This window comes from Tachypleus tridentatus, chromosome 8, assembly GCF_004210375.1.
Source record: "Tachypleus tridentatus isolate NWPU-2018 chromosome 8, ASM421037v1, whole genome shotgun sequence".
NCBI lineage: Eukaryota > Metazoa > Arthropoda > Merostomata > Xiphosura > Limulidae > Tachypleus > Tachypleus tridentatus.
The window spans coordinates 89,116,320-89,140,354 of record NC_134832.1 but is presented as its reverse complement, the minus strand read 5'-3'; the positions used below and the strand labels follow the sequence as shown (position 1 = coordinate 89,140,354).

The window sequence follows — 24,035 nt, the reverse complement described above, 5'->3', positions numbered from 1 at the left end:
AATAGTTTGAGAATATTATAAAATGTTTTAATACGTGTAGTGTAGACATTTTTATTGAAATTGTTTCTGCGATATAAAAAAGTAATTGAAATGAAGAAAATAGTCTCCATTTTAAATGAATACTTAACTAACCTGCAGTATATGTGTTCCCTGATGTTCTTCAAATATATTCATCGCCAGCTCTTGGATGGTTCGAGCCCCTAGCGGTGCACCTGAAAACAAAAATAAAATGCGTGAGAATTAACCATGAATAAAGCAAATAAATGATACATCCTATAGATATTTTAAACCATTGTAAAATGTTAAACGTTTATCATTATTAAAAATTATAGACTTTATAAACTTAATATTTCTGCTTTGAAGCAAACCGACCGCTCGAAAAAAAGCCTTACAGTTTACACGACGTGCTTAACCTGTCCCCATTTTTTGTGCTATGTATTTTTACTTTTAAATCTACTTAATGTTTAAGCTTTGCTTGTCCGAAAAGTGGTATTAAAGGTCGATTTCATCAAACAAATCCCCCATTAATTTTCATTTGGTTCGAATTAGTTTTATAATGATGTTTAAATAACGCTATTTGTCTTGACTAAGTGAACAGGCTGGTGATCTCGAATGGACACCCGTATAACAAAGCTCTAAATGTTGAGAATTAGAAAGTTCCGGACGAAAGTTATTAATCAACACATGCACGCAAAACAAAAATGTGTTCGCAACTATCTGGTGAAGTACACTGCATTGAGACAGCTGGTCCAAGAGATTACTATTAACACTATCACATGTATCAAGATGTCATATTATTTGGTATTAAAGTAATCTTTGAGAATTCTTGCTAGATGAACATTTACATTTTCAACTCTTCTCATCCAAAGTTTCTAATAATAATATATATATATATATTGTACACGAGTTCGAAAACAGGGATTCACTGTTTTGGGCAACTAGTCGGCTCTGTACTCTAAGTATTCGCTTTGTAAGTAAGTAATTAACATACTTTTATGTTTCTCTGTTTGTCTGTAGTTTTAAGGTTTATCAAGTCATTATTTTTTCTTCACCTCTTAAAGTATAATTTAAAGAATAAACTACATGTTTTTTAAGATTCCAATAAAATTAAGGTGAAGCTTTTATGGAAGTCAATAGATAAAAAAAGCATATATTTATAATTTACTAAACCAAACTATACATTAATCTTTTCATGTTACAGCGCACACTTCAGTTATATCATTGGAGTGATAATGTATTAGTTCTAGAAACGATCAGTTTTTATCAAGAAATTTCTTGAAAAAGGCCTAACATTTTACATGAATCAGTTTACCTCTGAACATTCATCTTTCACATTCTACATGATTATAATGAACTGTGTTCGAATTTTATTTTGTAAAGTTCATATTACTGTACTTCATTTATTTTTTACAAATTTAAATATTAATTTATTGTTTCTGTTTATCTTTGACTTTAATGTTGCTGTGTATATCTCGCTAGTTAATTTACACATTTTATCCTTCTGTATCTATATCCATCTGTTTAATTTCAGTATTTTATATTAATGTGTCTATCTCGTTGGGTTGAAGTTAGATACCTTATATTAATGTGTGTATCTCGATCTTGCATTTTGCATTTTATATTGCAATGTTACAATATTACTGTGCCTACCTCGGTATGTTTAATTTTCACGTTTTACGTTACCGAGTTTATCTCTACCTGTTTCAATTCTACATTTTACACGTTTATAATTATTTTACTGTGTCTACTTCTGATTATCTTGTACATATTATATCACTGTTGAAAGATGTATTTGTTATCTCACTGTAAACTGGTCAGGTGGTTAAGGCACTCGACTCGTAATCCGAGGGTCGAGGGCTCGAATTCCCGTCACACCAAACATGCTCGCCCTTTTAGCCGAGGGAGTGTTGAAATGTGACGGTCAATCACACTATTCGTTGGTAAAAGAGTAGCCCAAGAGCTGGCGGTGGGTGATGATGACTAGTTTCCTTCCCTGTAGTATTATACTGCTAAATTAGGGACGGCTAGAGCAGATAGCCCTCGAGTAGCTTTGCGCGAAATTCAAACCAAACCTCACTGTAAAGATAACTATTATTAGTGAATTTCCTCAGTTGCTCAGTGGCAGGTCTGGGAGCTAAAAACCTGGTTTCGATACCTAAGGTGAGAATAGCATATGAAGCTTTTGTGTTTAATAACAAACAAACAAATCTTTACCAGTTATTTAATTCGTGAAATAATAATGGCCTCTCGCCACAAGAAAAGAACATAATGTCATTTATAAGGTCATTAAGTAAAACTATTTTAATCTTTCTTGATGCCAGTCTAGCAAGAACACGACCGTTATGCTAGAATTATAAAATAACGTTATATAAACCATCATCTTTATCGTAGAGTTAGATACCAGAGAATGTGATAATTTAAATCAAATGTGATGTTTGCAAACTAAAGCTTGAAGGCATTTCGATATTTATTTACAGACTTTCATAAGTTTTAAAATAAAAATAGTGTCTTCGGTTTCAAAGGGTTATAACTTAATATTGGCACGCTTGTCGCAAATGCAAACAATATATCTTTCTTTAACATACACAGTTTTAATTTATAAGATAATTAAAGTGGGACTCAGTTTATAAGTGCTAGAAACGATATGGGCAAAATATTTAGCGCACTAGCATACCTAGGAACGGCTACATGACGAGTTTGAGGTACGATTTGTTCTCTCTGGGAGACCAAGCACCATGAAGCCATTTAGGCACTTTATTATTATGCGTTTCACTACAGGTGAAATCTACGTAGTATACACGTTACACATCACAAACACATTTCACGTTAATCTTGCTGAGACAGGATAATGTTGTTCATCATATGTTACACATCACAAACACATTTTACAACAGACCTGCTGAGACAGGATAATGTTGTACATAATATGCTACACATCACAAACACATTTTTACTACAGTCCTGTAGAAGCAGGTTAAACCTGTATAACCTATGTTACACATCACAAACAGATTTCACGTTAGTCTTGCTGAGACAGGATAAACTTGTATAGCGTCTCTTACATATAATGCATACACACATTTCGTTATAGTCGCTGAGACAGGCTATACCTGAGTAACAGTGGTTCCCAACCAGGTATCGAGACTTCGTGGGGTGCGCTTAACATGGCAAGGGAACCACTGTTATACAATTTATGTTATAAATCACACACATATATCACTATAGTCCACCTGAGACAGATTAATCCTGTGTTGTGTGTTATACATAATTCACACATATTACTAGAGTTTTGCTAAAACAGGTTAAGCCTGAATAGTGCGTTAAACTTCATACACACGTATGTTAACAGTTACTGAAACAGGGTAAACCTGGTTAGTGTGTAACGCGTCATACGCATGCCGCCAGCCCATTCTGCAAACATTATTTATATTTTCTTTCTTTTTTCCTGTTGTTACATTGTTGTGAAGACTGATATCTGAATTATCCATGTTATTAACAAATGTGAGAGGTTGTTAAGATATTCATAATTTGAAAACAATACTTTTCCTACTTCTTTAACTCCTTTATGGATTAAACAACGTATGTAATGTATAAAACAAACCGTATTATTTGATATTACTGCCTTTCATATACTCCCTACCTTTAATCACTTTGTTCATACACTGTATTCGTCGTAATATACTGGTGGTTGCTAAAACATCGAAGTAGCATATACACATATGTAATAACAACTGTAAATATAAGAAGCCCTACTCGCTTATTCTCTGATAATGATAAAATTTTACAGTGTAACACGACAATTTAAATTTCAGATTTACTCTCTGAACAAAGTTTCTACTAGAAAATCTTATCGAAGTGGATCTGTCCACCAAACCCGATAGGGGACCGAATTACTGTACATATGCTTTAATGCAATGAAACGAATACAGAATGTAAGGAAGATAAAAGAGGTTGGAAATACAGTTATGTTTCATATTATTTATCTAAAGGAAGAACCACATAAACCCCCATTACGTCTTCTTCAGTGCTTAAACAGGAGCTTAATGATATTCCTGATAATTGTACTACCAAGAGTCACCTTTCTTTCTAGGTCATCATCGTCTTGTTAGCACAATCCTGTCGCTGTCCATACTGACTTCTCCACAGTAGAGTGTCCTTGGTCACATTTATTACGTAGGGTTAGCATGAGTATTCTTATGGAAGGCCACAACAGGAGAGATAGGTTTGTCTTATTAGAAAGCTGATTTATCGTATAGAGGCATTTTGCTCCTACTGAGGCCAAACGTCATTAATTTTCTTGTAACCATAATGAAAATAAAATGTATACAGTGGGTATTTATATTAAATCAATCATTTCAAAGCTTCTCTAACAACGCGAACTTCTACTAGTATCTAAATAGATTTTCCTTGATTCACTTTATGACTTGGAGAAGACGTAATGAAATGCTGTTAAAGATTAAAGTCTATCACATTTATAGTTAAAACCGAATATATAATTATATATTCCACTTATACTAAATTGTAGACAATGAAGTATGCAAAGAAAAACATATCCGACATAGCTTAATTAAAATTTAGATTATTTTGTCAGCTGTTTCGGTTTTACTAGGTAACGTTTTCGAAATCCTTAAAACATTATATTTATAAACATATTTTTGGTGATATTTTCTGGAAGTTTTGTCAAGTAACTAAATAATCTTTATCACGAAGAGCAAACGACGTAATGAAATACGAATTAGTCTCTATCATAACCTATGGAACACGTGACGAATTGATAATGTACATATATGTGTGTGTGTTGCTCTTTTTGTATTCGTAACTGATATTATTAAATATACGTGAAAAATACATTTTATTTGGAACAGGTTTGTGAGGTTCGCATGCCTAGATTTGTAAACATAAGTAAATTAAGATGAAGTGAATAGTATTTTTTGATCTGCGCAAGAAGCTAAACGATCTGGTAGAACACAAATATGAACTGTGTTTGTTGTTGTTGTTTTCTAAAATAGACACTAAAATACAGAAAAGAAATCTTGAGATAAACGTATTAGTCAATTGAACAGGAGGACATCCAGAGATCTTTCTTGTGTCGATACGGAATTATTATTTTGCACATTTCGGAGGTCAGTGCGACCTGGTACTTTTCTATGAAGCCTCAAGCTTGTGATATCATGGTTAGCATCTTTTTTACAGACGTTATGAACAGGTTACATCAGCAGTCAGATGGAAGACAACACAAAAAATCCTTAAACAAGAGCACTGGGGATCCCAGACTAGGATAAAAGTGTTAAGCAACTTGTACCAACTCTCTATTAAACACAGCTTTACGAATTAGCCAAGTTTTTAATATATACACTACAACAAAGAAACATAGTTTTACACATTAAACCAACTCTTGATAAATCAGAATTTTCAGGTTTATAATACCTATATTTTAATAAAGAAATACGGATCTTAATCGGGTAAATTCTTCAGGCAGTTGTAAATTAGCTCACTGTCTTTTTGTCACAAATACCTTAATATTAAAATTAAATGCAGCAATTTAAGTAACAATGAAATATAAGTTCTATCAAGTTTTGTAAAGATTTAAAACTTTTATAGTTTTTTGTTTGTTTTATATTTATTTTTCTCTGTAATAAATTCATCTACAAAATATTTTTTTTATAAAATGAAACTGCTCCATATGGAATTGATTTGACATAGAAATCCCAAGGGAAATTTTATTGTTAAAAATTGGTCTTATCAAAGTCGAACCCGCACAGCAGGGGTTTGTTTCTCACAAAAACAGTCGCCAAATGAACGTGATAGTCACCGCTCCACAGAGGGTTTAAACAAACCATTTCTTTAGCTGTAATAATAAGCAGTTGAAGTGTGCACTTGGGGAAAGAAAACTAACTTAATAGCCACATTTGTATGATTCAAGAATACTGTGTAGCTAGCCTTTAGAAAGCTCAGCTGAATGTGTTGACAGCAAATTTATTGCCAAAAAAACAAATGGTCCAAAATATGTTTATACTCCAGTGATTCACAGCACTTCTTCTTCCTCTTTAACTATACCAGCTTTAAACTCAAGGATCTTGGGCAAGAAGCAGTGAAACAGATAATTCTTCCACTTGGCCACCTAACACGCATAAAACAAAAAACAAAACAAAAACATTCAAGCACAGTTCTACAAGGAGACATAGAATTCACGAGCCTGTCAATTTCAGATGAATAGCTGACTAGTTATTTGTTCTCTTGCCTGCGAGTTTAATCAAGTCCATTTTCGGACTGACATATGGATTCCATCTTCTGGTACTTCATTTTCTGAAAACAAGGCTTGTGGCACTTCTCTAGAATGACAATTGACCTCCAAGTAATGTTGGTTGCTTCGCTTCGCTGCTCCACTTGAAGCAAGCTTTGTCTCTACGGGTTATTAGCCATTAATCTTCCAATATATCACCTTGACAGGGAAGAGATCCGATTCTTAAACAATTCGATGCTCTTTCCCTCCTGACTAATTCCGAAGAACCACCAACCGTTCTCACCCGTCCTTACTCCGCATAAGAATAGGACAATTGAGAGTTCTTTAAGAAATATCCTGGGACACAAACATCCGCTTTCTGTAAGGATTCTATTTCAATACACTACTCAGTGGCCTAGAATAACTAAACAAAGATAAATATGTTATATAGATATTTGTATTTGTTAAAATGACCATAGTTACAGATTAATTAATTCTTTATATGTCTTTAATGGCACACACACAAACGTAAATATATATATATATATTTTATCAAAATTAAATCAATTTAAAAATTGTGTTTAGCAGAATAACAGAAAATCTATATTATTTTTCAAAATTAGCATCTATTTTTCTGCCGGAGGTGACTCAGCAATAAGTCTGTTGGCATTTTACAGTAAAAACTGAGTTACAGTACTCGTGGTGACACGGTACAGATAGTCCATAGTGTAGCTCTGTGCAAAATAACCAACAAACAAACAAAAGCTCTTTTTCTTTCTTAACCCAATTTATAATGCATGGAGAGATTATAAATTATGAAATATTTTTTTAAAAATTGCGTTACATTTTGAAGCTAAAAAAATAAAAAATGCGCTATTGTCTGTCATTTCTTTTTTGTGCTTATTAGCATACAGTGCACGAATTATTAGAAACTTTTGTTTCTGGATTTAATTTCTTTTTCTATTTTTTGTCTGTAGGTGGCTCTGCAGCTTTTATAAGCTATCATTTAAAGTTCGCTTGTGTAGAGCTACCAATAATCGTACAGCTCGTATATTCTGTTGGGAATAGACCCAAGTATTTATCTAGTTAGGCTTTGCAGACTCCTGGGGTAAACACTACAAATCAACGGCCGTAGCCAAGTTGATCGTCTAACCCACGCGCCATCTTATGCGAGTTAGTCTTCTCGTTAACACCATTAAATTGTCGATTTCTACTTAATATTCATGAAGTCACATAAAAGACTGTCATAAATAGGTGATTAGAAAGAGAGAGAAAGAGCATCTCGGATTATAATGAGAGATTACAATGTAGACACTTGACAAGTGAGATGAACATCATTTTGCTATATAAACAGGAACTGAGATATACAAATATACAACTTTATGTTTTGAGTATGAAAATCATCTCTGTGCCAGAATTAAATCTTCTGTTTTACGTGTATGTGCATGAACCTTAAAAGAAAAAATGTTTAATGAGATTATTTGTTTAGAATTAAGCACAAAGCTATGATCTATCTATGTTCTGCCCACCACGGGTATTGAACCTCGATTCTTAGGCATGTGAGTCCACAGATATGCCGTTATGTCACTGGAGGGCATTTAATAAGAATTGTAAAAAATCACTCTTAACGTTATGGTAATAAAACAAAAGCAAAGAAATTCCTATGTAAACGTACGAACATAGTCTTATATTGGTGAAACAAAAGAATTACACAATGTTAAGGAAAGTGGTGAAACAAAATACGATTGAAAGAAGTACTGCCTCAAACTGTGAACGTGTTTCTGTTCATATTACAAAATAATAAATGGGAAGAAATACAAAGAACGTTATTGCTATAAAATTATGTAGGTTGAACGGGAAAAACAGAAATAATTGTTATAGATGGGTTTACTCGTCCTTCAAGCTTATAAACTAAAATCTCCGGTGTCTGATTAATTTGTTATTCCAATGACACCTAAGTCACGTGATCTGTGTTAGTCAAACATTGAAGCTCCATTTTACGTTAGTTGTCAATCAACGTGGGAGTAAAGTGTGACTTAACTGATTCTTAATAGGTGATTTAGTGACCCAAACTGTACTACTTTTGGATTTGCAAGAGGAAATTATTAAAGGTAATTACAGAATGACAATTATCTGCTGAGTCTTATCAACTAAGTCTAATAACGGTTGGAAGGTTACCATGAGTGAACGAAATCACTATGCCTTGAAAGATAAAATCTATTTTTAGTAAAATAAACAATTTTTAGTAACTTAACAATTAAAACTGAAGAAAAGACTTTTCAAGATCTTCTGTAAATGTAATTCTACAAAAATGCATATTCTAACTGAGGAAAAAGTTAGGACACCCCCACATTTATTCCCACCTAAAATGGCTCAACTCACACACAGGTGTATCACACCAGGTGCACATGATTAGAAGATCGTTACTCAGCATTTTGAATGAGGCTTGCCCTATTTATACCTCAGACATTTAGTTTGGTGTGCTCCTGACTGCTGAAGTGAGAGTGAGCACCATGGTGAGAGCAAAAGAGCTGTCTGAGGCCTTCAGAAAGAAAATTGTAGCAGCTTATGAGTCTGGTAAGGGATTTAAAAAGATCCCAAAAGATTTTGAAATCAGTCATTCTACTGTCCGGAAAATAGTCAACAAGTAGACGGCTTTCAAAACAACTGCCAACATGCCTAGATCTGGTCGTCCAAGCAAGTTCACACCGAGAGCAGACCGCAAGATGCTAAAAGAGGTCTCCAAACACCCTAACATGTTATTACGGGACCTACAGCAGGCTCTGGCTACTGTTGATGTGAAAGTGCATGCCTCTACAATCAGAAAGAAACCGCACAAGTTTAACATGCATCGGAGGTGTGAAAGGAGGAAACCTTTGCTCTCTAAGAGAAACATCAAGGCCAGACTGAAATTTGCCAGAGAGAATGTAGATAAAGACCAGGACTTCTGGAATAATGTTCTATGGACAGATGAGTCAAAATTTGAATTATTTGGACACCAGAACAGAGGACATGTGTGGCGTAAACCAAATACAGCATTCCAGGAAAAGAACCTCATACCAACTGTGAAGCATGAAAATGGAAGAATCATGGTTTGGGCTGCTTTGCTGCAGCAAAACCTGGACAGCTCATAATCCTAGAATCCACCATGAATTCTACTGTGTATCAGAGGGTGCTTGAGGATAATGTGAGACCATCTGTACGAAAATTAAACCTGAAGTGGAACTGCAACACGACAATGACCCAAAATATACCGGTAAATCCACCAAGGAGTAGCTGAAAACTAAGAAATGGAGAATCCTGGAATGGCCGAGTCAAAGTCCAGATCTTAATCCCATTGAGATGCTGTGGGGTGACTTGAAACGGGCTGTACATGCAAGAAACCTCTCAAACATCTTACAGCTGAAAAAATTCTGCATTGAGGAGTGGAGCAAACTTTCTTCAGACTGATGTCAGAGACTGGTAGATGGCTACAAGAAGCGTCTCACTGCAGTTATATATTTCAGCCAAAGGGGGTAACACTAGCTATTAGGGGGTAGGGTGTCCTAACTTTTTCCTCAGTTAGAATATGCATTTTTGTAGAATTACATTTACAGAAGATCTTCAAAAGTCTTTTCTTAAGTTTTAATTGTTTAGGTATATTCCTATAATTTCTCAGTATTGTTAAAATTGAGATTAAATATCTATATATCCAAAAATGTTACAAAAATACACAGGCTTTCATAGGGTGTCCTAACGTTTTCACATGACTGTATATGTTCTTTCGTTTAATTCCTGCATGACTTTCAATAAAATTATTTTTCAGTTTTTTTTTTAATATTATCTTAAAGTTCATTTCTTTTAATCAGTCATAATGTTTCCTCACACATGTATTATAAGTTAACATTTCATGTTCTAACTTCTGATAGACAATTCTATTATCCTAAATTGTTTATGTGATTACAATAAAGAATTAATAAACTTCATATAAACCTTAACGTTTCATGCTTGAAATATTATAAGACAACTTGTAGCAGGTATACGAACAGATGATTAATTGTATTTTATATGAATGATTTATATGTGCTGGTTCAAGCAACATATTTATAAACATGACTTAGTTCACGATAAATCATCAATATTTAACAATACAATAAACCACAGGTAAACTTATTACTGTAATAATATATGAAAAGGCTTTTTTTGGACAGAAATATTCATATAGTGTAAATTTTAGTTGAGAGAAAGAAAAAAAAATGTCAAAGTAAGAACATTCAGTGTTCTCCATGGAAGTCGAAAAACTCGATAGTTTATCGTTTGTAGCATCAATATATTTCGAAACCACAACTAAATCCAACTTTATGCAACGCTTTCACAAGGAAAATTACAAATTAGATACCTCTAACCTAAAACACCATTGCAATGAAGCTGATAATAGTTCTTGGTACAGTTAACGAGGAATGATAAACAAAAATTTAGATTTATCAGTAGCTCACACACCAAAAGTTCATAAGCTTCAATTAATACCTCAAAAGCAGCGATTGTTTTTTTGAGAATGTGTTAAGCTCGAAGTAGCTCTAATTGACTGTTGTTACCTTAGCATTATTAAATGTGGTCTTGAAAACATAAGCTTAATATATGACATATGTAAACTTTATATAAATTGTGCGATCCATAACTGGAAGCTTTTCAAAATAAAAGTCGAAATACTGGACAATAATGCGTTATTCCTGTCATAAGACTGAATATGACTGAGGATAGACAAAATATTTCCAAAAGTAGTAATGGATCTGAAACATCTTTTTTTAGGAAGTTCGATTAACCTCAATAAACGTTAATAGCAACTACACTGAATCCGTTTTAAATAGTTGCTTTGTTGTCCGGATGACTTTATGGCATACGAGACAAAGAAGAGAAAATAATCAATTAGGAATAACTTGGGTTTGAGATTACGATGAGCGTACGGTGACTACAGGTCTCTTCACATCATGAGTGAAAACTCATTAGAAAAGTTTAAAACATCTGCTAATCTCAGAAATATGTAAAAATAATGGAACATTTCGTTAAATACCTCATTTAACAATCGTCAGTGATTATCGTTAAACTTCTTTATGTTGAAACATTAAGTTGTTTTTTTGTTTAATCAATGGTAAGAGAGTTCAGCTATTAGTAGGTCGTATTACACTCATCATGTAGAACCAATTCGTAATTAAAAGAAGAATGAAGTATCAAAAGGAAATGAAACAATCTGAACGAAGCACACTGCGGAATCCACTTTACCAAGAGAACTGGTCCAGCATACGTAAATACTGTGTATGGTAGGTAACGCAACTATGTTTTATTCAAGACAACATGGATGACTAGCGGCGCAAGGAATTGGCTGTTTCAACTGCCGATAGACGATCGAAGAATTGTATACTTATCAGATAAGGCTGAAGTTAAGAATTTAACAGGTCTCATTATTTAGAGAATGTGATAATGGACAAAGTAAAATCCAGGAGTATTACTACTTATAACACTTGACTGAAAACAGGTTATTCTAAGTCAGATAATTTACTGTTGCACAAATTATTTCACTAAAAACGAAAATAAAATTAACTCGAATGAGGATATTCTTAAACAACACATACATATTAGCACTAACTGGACGTCATATTATAAAATACAATTAGTCTAAATATCTCAGTGCTAGAATAAAATCTGACTCAAAGTTAAAAATGTACTGGGTCTAATGACATGTATTGGAAGGACATATCATTTTATGAAAATTGAAAATGTAAAGAATATTAAAATTACATTAGTACTGGTAGGATTGGTATTTGCCTGGCGAACATAAAAAAAAAAATGTGTGTTTGTTGAATTTCGTACAAAGCTATACGAAGACAATCTAAGCTAGTCGTTCTTAATTTAGAAGCCACAGATTATAATGAAAGCTGGTAGTCAAGGCCCCCCACCGAACATTATATCACTTATATTTGAAAGACCAAGCATTGTTTGGTTACAGGATTCGAGCTCACGATCCGCAAATTACGAGTCCAGCTCCGTATCTGTCAGGACATGTTAGGCAGTAAGAGAAACAAAAATCGTGATTCACACCAGTAATGTAAAGAAATGAGATTGTTGAGACAGATGTGCAAGATATAATCATGCCGGAACTGGATGATAGTCAGGTTATTGATGAGTATACCTCAAATGAATTATATCGTATCGGTACTACGAAGATACCTGATTGATGGGTAAGGATATGAAACAATTTTAAGAACCAAAGATACTCAAGTAAACAGTACCTCGTGCTACATAATGCATTATAAGCAACAGTTCTGATCTTTAAAATAATGCTAGTTATTGGATAGCTTTCATAAATTAGTTTGTTAATATTAATACTTTGTGAAAAATCTAATGTAGAGTGAAGTGATAGTTTATAATTCACACATATAATAACACATACCCATAGTTTATTTAACGAGTTCAATACTTACAATCTCCTTGTTTGTTTATGTTTCGATAAAAAAATGTTTTTCAGATTTGTTGCTGACTTTGTAAGGCTAACTTTTTTGCTAAATGGTCTCCACATGCTTACTGATTTTACGTCCCTCATAAACATTCACAAAGGAACACCTTTATACCTATATTAATAAATATAATCAAACATCTAAGCACGCCCTCTACATTCCTACACTCAGTTACACAGCCACCTTCAAACATGTGGTCAGCTATCGGTCAGTTACCTCTTTCTTTCTTTGTAAACCTGACGATGACTGAAGAAGGTTGAAACGTTGTTTGCTTCTCTACATAAAAATGTTCTCAACCCAAACCAGCAGTTTTTGCACATACAATTGCAGTATTTTTCAGTTAATTAGCTATTTAAGTATCAAACCCGTTTGTATGATACATTATGTGAAACCCTTCGGTTTAGTTTTTCTATCTTTTTCTGAGGTTGTTTCAAACTAATTTATAGATCGTTTACAAGTTGAGAAGAACCAAACAGAATTATCACAGTTATTTCGTTAGATATGTACAGGCACGTCTGCAAGAACCTTGCCTAGATTCACTAACTGATCACACAGTACTTGTACATTATGTATGGAGAGATGGTAATGGTGAAGCATATCTAGATAAAGATATGAATCAAAGTAAGTGAGGATTGTTCACCCTAGAAACTAGAAATAATCGATCATTTTGCTACTGTTCTTGGGATCATTGATAATGAAAATATTTTGCAAATATTTGGCCTCCAGAAACCTGGCTAAGGATTATGGTCAAATTACCCCCTAATTCAGAAGGGGTCTGTGAAATTAATGTATAAGAGATAATACTTGCAAAGCTCTGAGGAGGAGAACTGTTCGAGTCATCGTAAAGCTGCTAATGTAACACCAACCTCCAACCACATTTGTCCGTTATATTCCACCTTAGTTAAAAACACATGATGTCACTGACATCCGTTAATATCCCGTAGGTCCAACGCGGGACAGAATGGGACGGAAAACATGGCACCATTTTAGAACTGCCTAATCTTAAAGAATTAAAGCCTAGGCGTAGGGCAGAAAACTTAAGGGGAAACAACACCTTAAATACATTCTTTACAAATACTCCTGCTTAGCAGCATGAGGCGATCTCTATGGCATTTCTTCTTATTTATTTGGGCGTGGTTTGCATGATAACTTTGAGAGATGTCCACTTTTGATGAAGTTTCCACCAAAACTAAGTCTGATTGAGAAAATTAACCAAATTAATTCACAAAATACTTCGGAAACATGTCTGAAGTATGCATAACTTTCACATGCTTTAACATTGGTATAAAAAAAGTCTCAGGTAAAACACACATTTTAGTTCGTTTCAAAAACATTATCCCACAAAAAGCATTTAGTGTAAAAATGTACCAAACGAAGTCCGTCAGGTTGAATGAAAAAATAATGATTTCCATTATTATTTATTTTTACTGAATGTGTTTATTAATTTTGAATGGCACATAAACATAATTTTTAGAAAGTTAATGACACACACAAGCTGAACAAAACAGTTTAGAGATAATTACAACTTAAGAGATAATAGCCATGATAACCAAAAAAAATCAAAAACTTTTCTAAAATAATATCATCCATCCAGTTCATTACTATGCAAATCAAGCTCTGCTGACCAATGACGTGTTTCCTTATTGTGTACACTCTTTTAAGTTACAATTATATTTTAATTATTCTATGTAGTATACTTACCATCACCTGTTATCAAAAGCGAAAACTATATTTTGGTTTCGTTTAATTTAATTTCTCTCTACTTATCAAGTCTTTCAAGCAAAGCCAGAGTTTTAAAGAATCGAACGTTAAAAATATTTTCCACTAAAAATGTTTTAACTACAGAATGGTATTGTAAAGCTAGTTCCCGTTGAAGGTTTTTGTATCAGAAATTCACTCTTTTATTTTTATTTACAAAACTACAACAAAAACATTAACCTCGTTAGAGTTCTAACTATAAACGTATTGAAGGAGATATACCACACATATTAGTGTTAAACAGAAAGGTTTTCTTTGAAATATACCATTTTTAGGGAGCTCATTCTACAAATATACAAATACACAGAAATTTCTTTCATCAAATAAGCGTAATTATAAATGTATATACAAAGAAGCTCTTAACCAGAAATCCTAACTACATAAATATAATGAGATCTAATCAAGAAAGCTGTAGCTATTAACGAATATACAGAGGTGCCCTCCATCAGAGATTGTAAATACACATAATGAGATTCGTCTGTCAGAAGAGCGTTATAACTTTAAATTTATATACAAAGATACAACCAAGCGACACTTTTAATGCATTAATATCATGAGAAGTATTGTGTCAAGTAGGTTTAACTGCGAACACATATACAAAAACGTTCTTCGTGAGGGAGATATAAGCACAACCTCGTATAAAAATACAAGAGGGATCCCATGAGCAGTTATAAGTGCAAACACATTTACAAAGATACATCCAAACAGGGTATTTGAAGTACATATATATTTAAAAAGTTACTCTATCATAACGTTTTATCAACAATAATCTCCAGGATTTCTAATTACAAATATTTAGTAGTAAACTGAACTAGAAACATTCAAAGTACAGAGGTCACGAATGGTGATAAATAGAAAGAGACAACTGTAATTGAAGTTGAAATTATTAAAACCCATAACTTCTATTTGGTCCTCCGTTCTCCTAAATGCAGTATAACGTAACGCCACATCCGTGCTTACTAGAAATATATGAACTAATAATATATATATATATATAACCTGTCCTCTGTTGTGTGGATTCTCATTAGCAATGTAAGACCCATCAAATAACAACCTGAGAATCCGGCTTTGAGTTACGCTTAGAACGAAATCACGTTGAATTGCAATCACTTAGGCTCTACGCAAGGTCGTGAATTCCAAGTTAAATCCTCTATCTTCCTCGAAACTCAAGCAATAAGTATCATTTCCTAATATCTTGATGGACGTGAAATGGACATTCTAAGCCCGTTAGATTTCTCTCCTTTTTTGAAGCTTAATCCACTACTTAGTTGGTTCGCCAAAACAACATCAATATTGACATTAGGGGAATTTCCGCTACCTCTGGGAAGCTCCTAGCTGGTCTGACTTGCTTAAACTCTCGAAGATTGTTCCATGATCAGAATGGGTGATGGGTTTTGGCAGAACATCGTTGGTAGGTTGAAACAGTGAATGTGTTCTGATGCTTCAACGCTATTTAGTTAACAATTGTTACTGTTTTCGTACGAAGTGGGCAGAAAGATATTTTTTTCTTTTATCGTATGATTAATTTTTCTAATGGTCAAAATTCTTGAGACTTATGATATTTTTAGCCCTGAAACTTACTATACTCTAGAATCTATTTATATTAAACACAAATTTGGATATCTTAAGCCGAAAAATTAAGAAACTTCGAAACAAAACATTTCGTGACTTGTGAAATCAAAGAACGGTACGAAAGTCGTACAAGTACGTAAATGTATTTGACTTTATATCTTAATCAAAAGACATGCTGTAGAAGTTATGTAACGTATCCTTACGCAATTTATGAAATCTGTAGTTATAATATTGGTGTTATGTTACATAAGCAGAACTTAAGTTTGCTTAAGCATTGTGTTCACAAATCATTACTGAAATTAAACATAATTTTGATTACTACGTGTATTTGTATTTACTGAATTATGAAACATGATTCGTATTCCACGAGTGTTTGTTTTACTGAATTATTAAACATGATTTAGGTCACTATAAGTATTTGTTCATATTTTCTTAGTATATGTTTCCGAGTGCATTGAATGTTGTGACTTAGATATTTTATTGCAAAAATACATTTGCTTGAAGTTATATCTACAAAAAGAGATGCACAGAAGCAAACTAACAAAAGAAAGATAAATTATTTGTATCGCTGAAATTTTTGTGAAAAATCTTCGAGAACAGAAATCTTCATGTAATTTTCTTTATATTATCTATCTGTCCCACTTAAGGTGCTAGGTCTTATACAGGTAAATATATTGAACATTTTTTCTCGTCAGAAGTCTGTCTTACTAATATAATAAACAAAATAGGCAATAGACTTCTAAAATTACTGGCTAGTTTTATATAGAAGTAGACAAAATAAGCCCGGCATGGCTGGCAGGTGTGTTAAGGCGTTCGACTCGTAATCTGAGGGTTGTTTGGTTCGAATCCCCGTCGCACCAAACATGCTCGTCCTTTCAGCCGTGTGGACGTTATAATGTTCGGTCAAACCCACTATTCGTTGGTAAAAGAGTAGCCCAAGAATTGGCGGTGAGTAATGATGACTAGCTGCTTTCTCGCTAGTCTTACACTACTAAATTAGGGACGACTAGCGCAGATAGCCCTCGTGCAGCTTGGCGCGAAATTCAAAAACGAATACTAAGTTAGGAAATCGGAAATGTCTTGTTTATTATTCAATCAATGAATTATGTTTTGCTTTCACGAAATTATTATAATATTAACGTTGTGAGAGAAATAAAATATAGGAGTACATTTACTGGTTAAACATAGATGTATTTTATTATTGGAGTCTTGAAATGTATTTTCAAGAGCTTTCTGTTTGAGGTAAGTTCCTGTTATAATAACTCCCATTACAAAAGATTCAAACTAAAAAGAATATTTTGATAAAATTGCTATAAGTATTAATAATTTAAAGAAAAATCCTCTCTTTCAAAAGTTTAATCGACTTCGTTTGTTCTATCGATTAGCATAGTATCTTTAAACTAATGGCTAACATCTAGCCTCTTAGGTAATTGTTGTATGGCTCATCCGAACATTAATTTTGTAATAATCAACAATAATTTTTATGTCATTAAAAGAAATACTTTGGAATAAATAATGTTGTATTTGAATAAAGTTTTCCTCAGGTGTTTTCATTACATATTTCCTGGCCTTTCATTAATAGAAGATTGAACCCTCTTAATCTGAGAAGGGAAATGAGGCATGTATCATAGAACCTGCTTAACAGTAACCAAAAGTAACTGAAAATAAAACTGTTGTTTTTGTTTGTGCTGTTCAGTCGAATATGTGCAAAACTATTCTAGGACTATCTGCGTTAGCCTTCTCTGACTTTGAGATAGACTATAGAGAAGACAGCTAGTCAACACCTCCATCAATCTTTAGTTACTTTTTTATTAACGAACTAATGATATTGACCATAACGTTATAATGTTATCATAGTTGATAAAGGGAACATGTTTAGCGAAGGGTTTTGTGCTTTTGTTTGTTTATTTTGTTTTAGCGCAAAACTACATAATAGGCTATATGTGGTCTGTCCACTCGCACCTCGAATTTTAGTGTTGTAAGCATGCAAACATATCGTTTACCCATGTTTTTTAAACAGCTTCCATATTTTTGTATATATATATGTATGTACTACATAACGCAAAAATATTTTTAAATCTTGGAGTGAGCTCGCGCTGAGGCAAATCCATATCAATAAATAAAATTTAACACAACTTTTATGTAACGTAGTAATAATGTTGTAAAGAAAAGTTATTTAATAGAACCTGACCCTGAAGGAAGTTCTTTCCTGATATTATTTTTGGGTGAAACTTTCCTTTGATGATGTAGTGGTGTAAAAAAGAAAGATAAAATTAATTAGTAAGACATAGAGTTGGGTGAAGCCAGAAACGTGTACGTAGTAGTAGTGTTATGAAGTTTTCATTAATAAAACTTACACCTAAACGCATAACTCTTATCAACTACATCAGCAAAGTATAGAATCGTTAATTAATAAAATTTAAACTTGTATCTATCTTTAACTAAAGGCAATAATATACTGTGAATGAAAATATTGGTCACGTAAATTACTTTGGAAAAACCAAATAATTAAAATTAAAAATTAACTCTGGACTAAAACGATTGATTTATCTGAAATATTTACACCGTTTCTCATAGAGCAAGGTTAGTGTTTCTAATTACTGCTTTATATTATCTAGATAGTTCCGAGTTATTGTGCTCTACCGACATAAAAGTGGTTCTGTATTGGACAATATTCAAGTCACGACTGAGCTCAATGACTATCAAACCATGGTCGCTCTTTCGAAACATTAAAGATCCTGAATCTGAGCAGGTATATTATAGAGAAATATTTCATCCAATTTTATATTAAACACACTTCTCATGCTCTACCTGCACATGACTTGCATGATATGCACACCAGTGATCTTTGTACTTAAGTGAGAGACACTCTTGAATGTGGAGAACTAAAAACACAAACTATATCAGCGAAGAGAAGTTATATCCAAACAACTCTTTTAAGCTTATTTTTGTAGAAGTCGAAGTGTTGTATAATGATATTAGGCTTCCATTTCCATATAATTCACCTAACGCAATTATGAGTTTTGTGTCTATTACTAGAAAAATGTATAAGATATTTTGTTTACAGTCAGTATACTAAGCTGATATATAATTCATATTCATACATAAAATGCACTCGCATAGATAGGATAATCTTCCAGAACTAAGCACACTCTGAAACATTGAATAAAACCCGATGTACATACTTCCACCACCCATGAGTGCTTCAAAGCATACTTTCTAAACGCATATTCTTCTGCTCAGATACAAACGTATAAAGTCTTATTCAAAAATATCGTGCACGAACTCAGAATAATAACGTTATTTTGAGCGTTAATATTTGATTAAAATAGTGTAACAGATACGAATTTTGTGGATGAAGTTTATATAATATTATGGAATACATTATTATAAAGTTCATACTCAAGCTAAGTACATATTCACCGAGTAAAACGAATACAACATATAAGTTTATATTTAGTAGGTAAAACATGTTGAATATTTATGCCTAACTTAAGATTACATTTATTAAGTGTGTGTTTTTTCTTATAGCAAAGCCACATCGGGTTATCTGCTGAGCTCACCGAGGGGAATCAAACGCCTGATTTTAGCGTTGTGAATTCGTAGACTTACCGCTGTACTAGCGGGGGGCATTTGTTAAGTGAAACTAGTAAAAAGTTCGTATGTTGATGAATATTAGATGTGAAATATTAAAGTCACATCTTTGGTATTATTACTCGTTCTGTTTTTAAGGGGTACAAATTTCATACTATTCGTATTCACTAACTAATAAGAGTATACATTTTATATATAAATCAAGGTTATATTCACTGTGTAAAATGAATACCGATTCTATACGTATTTTTTTTCAGAAGGATGACCATAATGAGTATGAAGCTGATATCTACGTTTGAATTTGACAGTCATGAAGTTCTTAACAATGTCAATCCTATATTCTCTGATATAATGATCACAAAACTTATAGTTTTCTAAATCTCATAAACTCTGAATGTAATAAGTATATAAGTTATATGCATACCAATTTTTATATACATATATACATCTATTTTATATGTATATAAATTCATACCCGTACCATTTTATAGATACGTACATACGTATAAAGTTCTTATTTTTGTGAATTATGTATATTTTACTTATAGTGGATACGTAGTTCACACCTATGTTAGCTAGATATAATTTTATTTTAATGAGTACTAAATTTACATAGATATCTTATATTCTAATTATTCATAGTGTATGAAATTTTTATCTATTTGTAATTTGTTTATTTTGAGTGTGAATTTGCGATTTCTACTTTTCTTCAGTTATAGCTTTGTTTATCGTTCATTTAATATTCCTTGTATTATTTAGTTTATATAATAATTTTTAGTCACACCACACCGTTAACCCACTTTTTAACTGATCACGTTTATTATGAGTAACTATGTATGTATTATGAAATTAAGTCTTACTTCCCAAGCGATGACATACAGATGTTATTAACGTAGTAAATTATTATGTAAATTTATGAACACATGAGATGTTCTTCGTGACCAAAGCAGTGAATAAATGTTCTGTCACAAGCTTCATAAACTGAATCATGAGATAGTTAGTAAACAATATAGTTAGTAAATTATTGTTGTTTGTCACTCGATATTGTTATTGATAAATAAATTTGGGATATTGAGTTGTTTTTTGGAATTAGATTTTTTCTTCTTCTGACACTAGTTTATAATTCTATTACTTAAAATAATCAATACTGATACTTACATTTTATTTTTCACTAACATCAGAATCAAATCCTGACCAGATACGTTTTCATTAACTGTTTCTAGTAAGAGCTAAATATTATTCCAAGTGTTGTTATAGTTTAATAATTTGTATTTGTGACCCTAGTTGCTGCGGCGTGTTATTTTAAACCGTTTCACGAATATTATATATATATGATAATCTTATATATTTTGAGTATAGCGAGTATGCAGTTCATTGGATACGTGTATATTATACATTCTAACTATAATAAGTATGACATTCATAAATATTTCGATCTTACATACTCTGAATATAACAGGTACAAAATTTTAACTTTGTCAGAGAGATATTTTGTTAATGTTTACATTACGAGCAGCTTTTTTCATTAAAATAATATGTTGAATACAACAGTTTAGCAAAGTATGACTTTTTTGTGTTGTTTCTTGGATTTTATAAATTTGTAATGAGACTGGCCTGCTCGACTCAATTATGTATTCTGATTCTTTTCTCGACCGGTTGTTATAACATAGTAACGTGTTTTCAGTACACCTGTAGGCAGAAATATAACGTTTCAATTATTTCTTACGTTAAAAACTTGGAAATATCGTTAATTGTACACGCGAGAGCAGTGAGCAGAACGTGACCTCAGCTGATTAAGCACCTTCTGGTGGTCAGCTCACGTATCGACAGGCGTGATCTCACAACGTGACCTGAACCAGAAAATACAATTTCATAATGCAACCACACTCTTCAAATCTCATTGTGTAACCAACCTTCTTTGTGGTCGAGTTTCGAGTGCGAAAGGTAAAATTGTGTTCCTTGAAATGGAACAAATGTTTGCAACAAATTCACGCGACTAGATGAAAGTTTCGAGATTCAACGGCAGAACTTGGAAACATTGAAAATATGATTAGAGAAGTCTTGTCAACAGACCAGAGGAAATAAAATTCATTTTGTGTCAAAGTCACATTTTAATCCATGCTTTATTTACAAATTTAAGAACAACTAGCCTACGGTCTTTTGTTTGTTTGTTTTAGAGCAAAACCACATTTTCTATCTGCTGTATCTACTCTGGGGAATCCACTCTTTCAAAAAAAAAAAATTAATATGTTACATGGACATTGCAAATAGCAAGTATACTTCATGTTCACCAACACAGGTGTATTTCATGTTCACGAAAACAAGAAGGTCCATCATGACCAGATGGTTAAGGCACTCGACTCGTAATCCCAAGGTCATGGGTTCGAATCTCCATTGCACCAAGTATGCTTGCCCTTTCAGAAGTGAGGGCGTTATAATGTGACGGTCAATCCCACTATTCGTTGGTAAAAGAGTAGCCCAAAAGTTGGCGGTGGGTGGGGATGACTAGCCGCCTTACTTCTAGTCTTACACTGCTAAATTAGGGAAGTGCAGATAACTCTCGTGTAGCTTTGCGCGAAACTCAAAACAAAGCAAAACAAGTGTAATTCATGTTTTCGTTAACATGAAGTATAATTGTTGTCTACTATAGACATACATTTGTAACAAGACCACTTTTGATTTCTGCAGATCTTAAAATAACATGAACTTTATATTAAAGATCTCAAGCGATAAAATCTGACCACTAGATACTACTCTGAGGACAATAATCCAATCTTGTAAGTCCTCGTGAACAATTTATTGATCATTCCACCTTTGTTGATGTTAACAAAGTAACCACGACCAACCTGCTACAATATATAGTTTTGGCAATTGCACTATTTAATGACCTTCAGTAACAACTACGCATCAGGTCATCCCTTAAGTAGTGTCCGATTTTAGATTTAGAAAAAGAGAAATGATTTCAAACGCTTTAAATGTTATTTAACCAGTAATGTATGTTCCATTATTATTAATTACTTCCTGCCAATGATTCACAAGTTTCTGAATGTCACTTCTATAAAATTCTTGGGGTTTAGAGGAAAAGAATGTAGAGAGAGTAATTTTAACTTCTTCATGTGTTCCAAGCTTTTTTCCATTAATATAGTACTGCAAACTTCGGAATAGACGATAATCATATGGGGCAAGGTCTGAAGAATAAGGAGGATGTGGAAGTTTTTCCCAATCTAGCTCTTCTATCTTTACAGATGTGATCCTTGCTGTATGAGGTCGTGCATTATCCTGGTGTAATACAACAACTTTACGATTGACCAAAGCAGGCCTCTTTTCTTTCAGTGCAACATTCAAGCGCTCTAACTGTTGACAATATAAGAATATAAGTCTCATGTAATCGCTACATTAAGTGGCAGCAACTTAAAGTGAATCACACCAATAATATCCCACCAAACGCTTAACAAGACTTTCCTAGAGTGGAGGTCCATTTTGGGCTGTGCTTTAGCCAGTTTACCTGAACTGAGCTATTGTGTGCACTTAACGTTTTTATAAAATATCAATTTTTCATCTCTGGTTATTAAACTGTCCAAAAAAGATGAGTTACATTCACGAGAGTGCAAAAAAATTGCATATGTCTACTCTTGCTCTAAGGGTGGCTTCAGTCAAATCATGGTGGACCCATTTTCCAAGTTTTGATACCTTTCCAAGCTGTCGCAGATAAAGGTGAACTGTTGAATGGGTTGAATTAAACTTCTGTGCTAGTTCTTCAACTGTTAAAGCACAATGTTCATCAAGTGCAGCCAGTAGAAAGTCATCATTAAACTTAACAGGACGACCTGAACGTGGCACATCACTTAAGCTATAGTCACCTGATCTGAGCTTCTGAAACCACCTTCGACATTTTCTTTCATTGAGAGACTCTGCACCATAAACACTTTGAATGTTTTGTGTAGTTTCTGCTGCACTATTGCCTTTTTAAAACTCATAAAGCATTATATGCCTAATGTGCTCCTCAGACTCATCCGTCTTCATAAGGGTTTATTTGATTAATGATCTGAAAAAGTGGAGTTGGATAAGTTTCTTTTATTTGTCAGAACATTTTTATACACGTCCTACTGTATATTTTACCTATTTCCTTTGATCTTCACAGCTTACAAAGATGTTTCTATTCTTTCAACGAGAATGGAATATTTGGTTGTGTAGCAATTAAAAACATTTACTTCGATCTTCAAATATTGTCTAGAGACTGAAATTTGCTGAAAGATATACAAATCGGAACTTTTGATGATTTGAAAAGGGTTTTTTTATGGATGGACGAGTCCAAGTCTGAAATATTTTGTTCAAAGCGTAGATACGTCCAACGGAAGAAAGGTGCAAGATACCTCAATGCGTAGCATAGGGGAGGT

The 24,035-nt window shown here is 33.1% G+C and overlaps 1 pseudogene across 1 annotated transcript in view; it reads right to left on the bottom strand.

The window, feature by feature from the left end:
* Positions 1 to 24,035, bottom strand: part of LOC143222891 (protein trachealess-like) — a 297,994-nt pseudogene that overhangs the window by 65,249 nt on the left and 208,710 nt on the right. The window contains exon 5 of the transcript XR_013012572.1: positions 133 to 212. The product of XR_013012572.1 is annotated as a protein trachealess-like (transcript). The remainder of the gene's footprint in view (positions 1 to 132; positions 213 to 24,035) is intronic.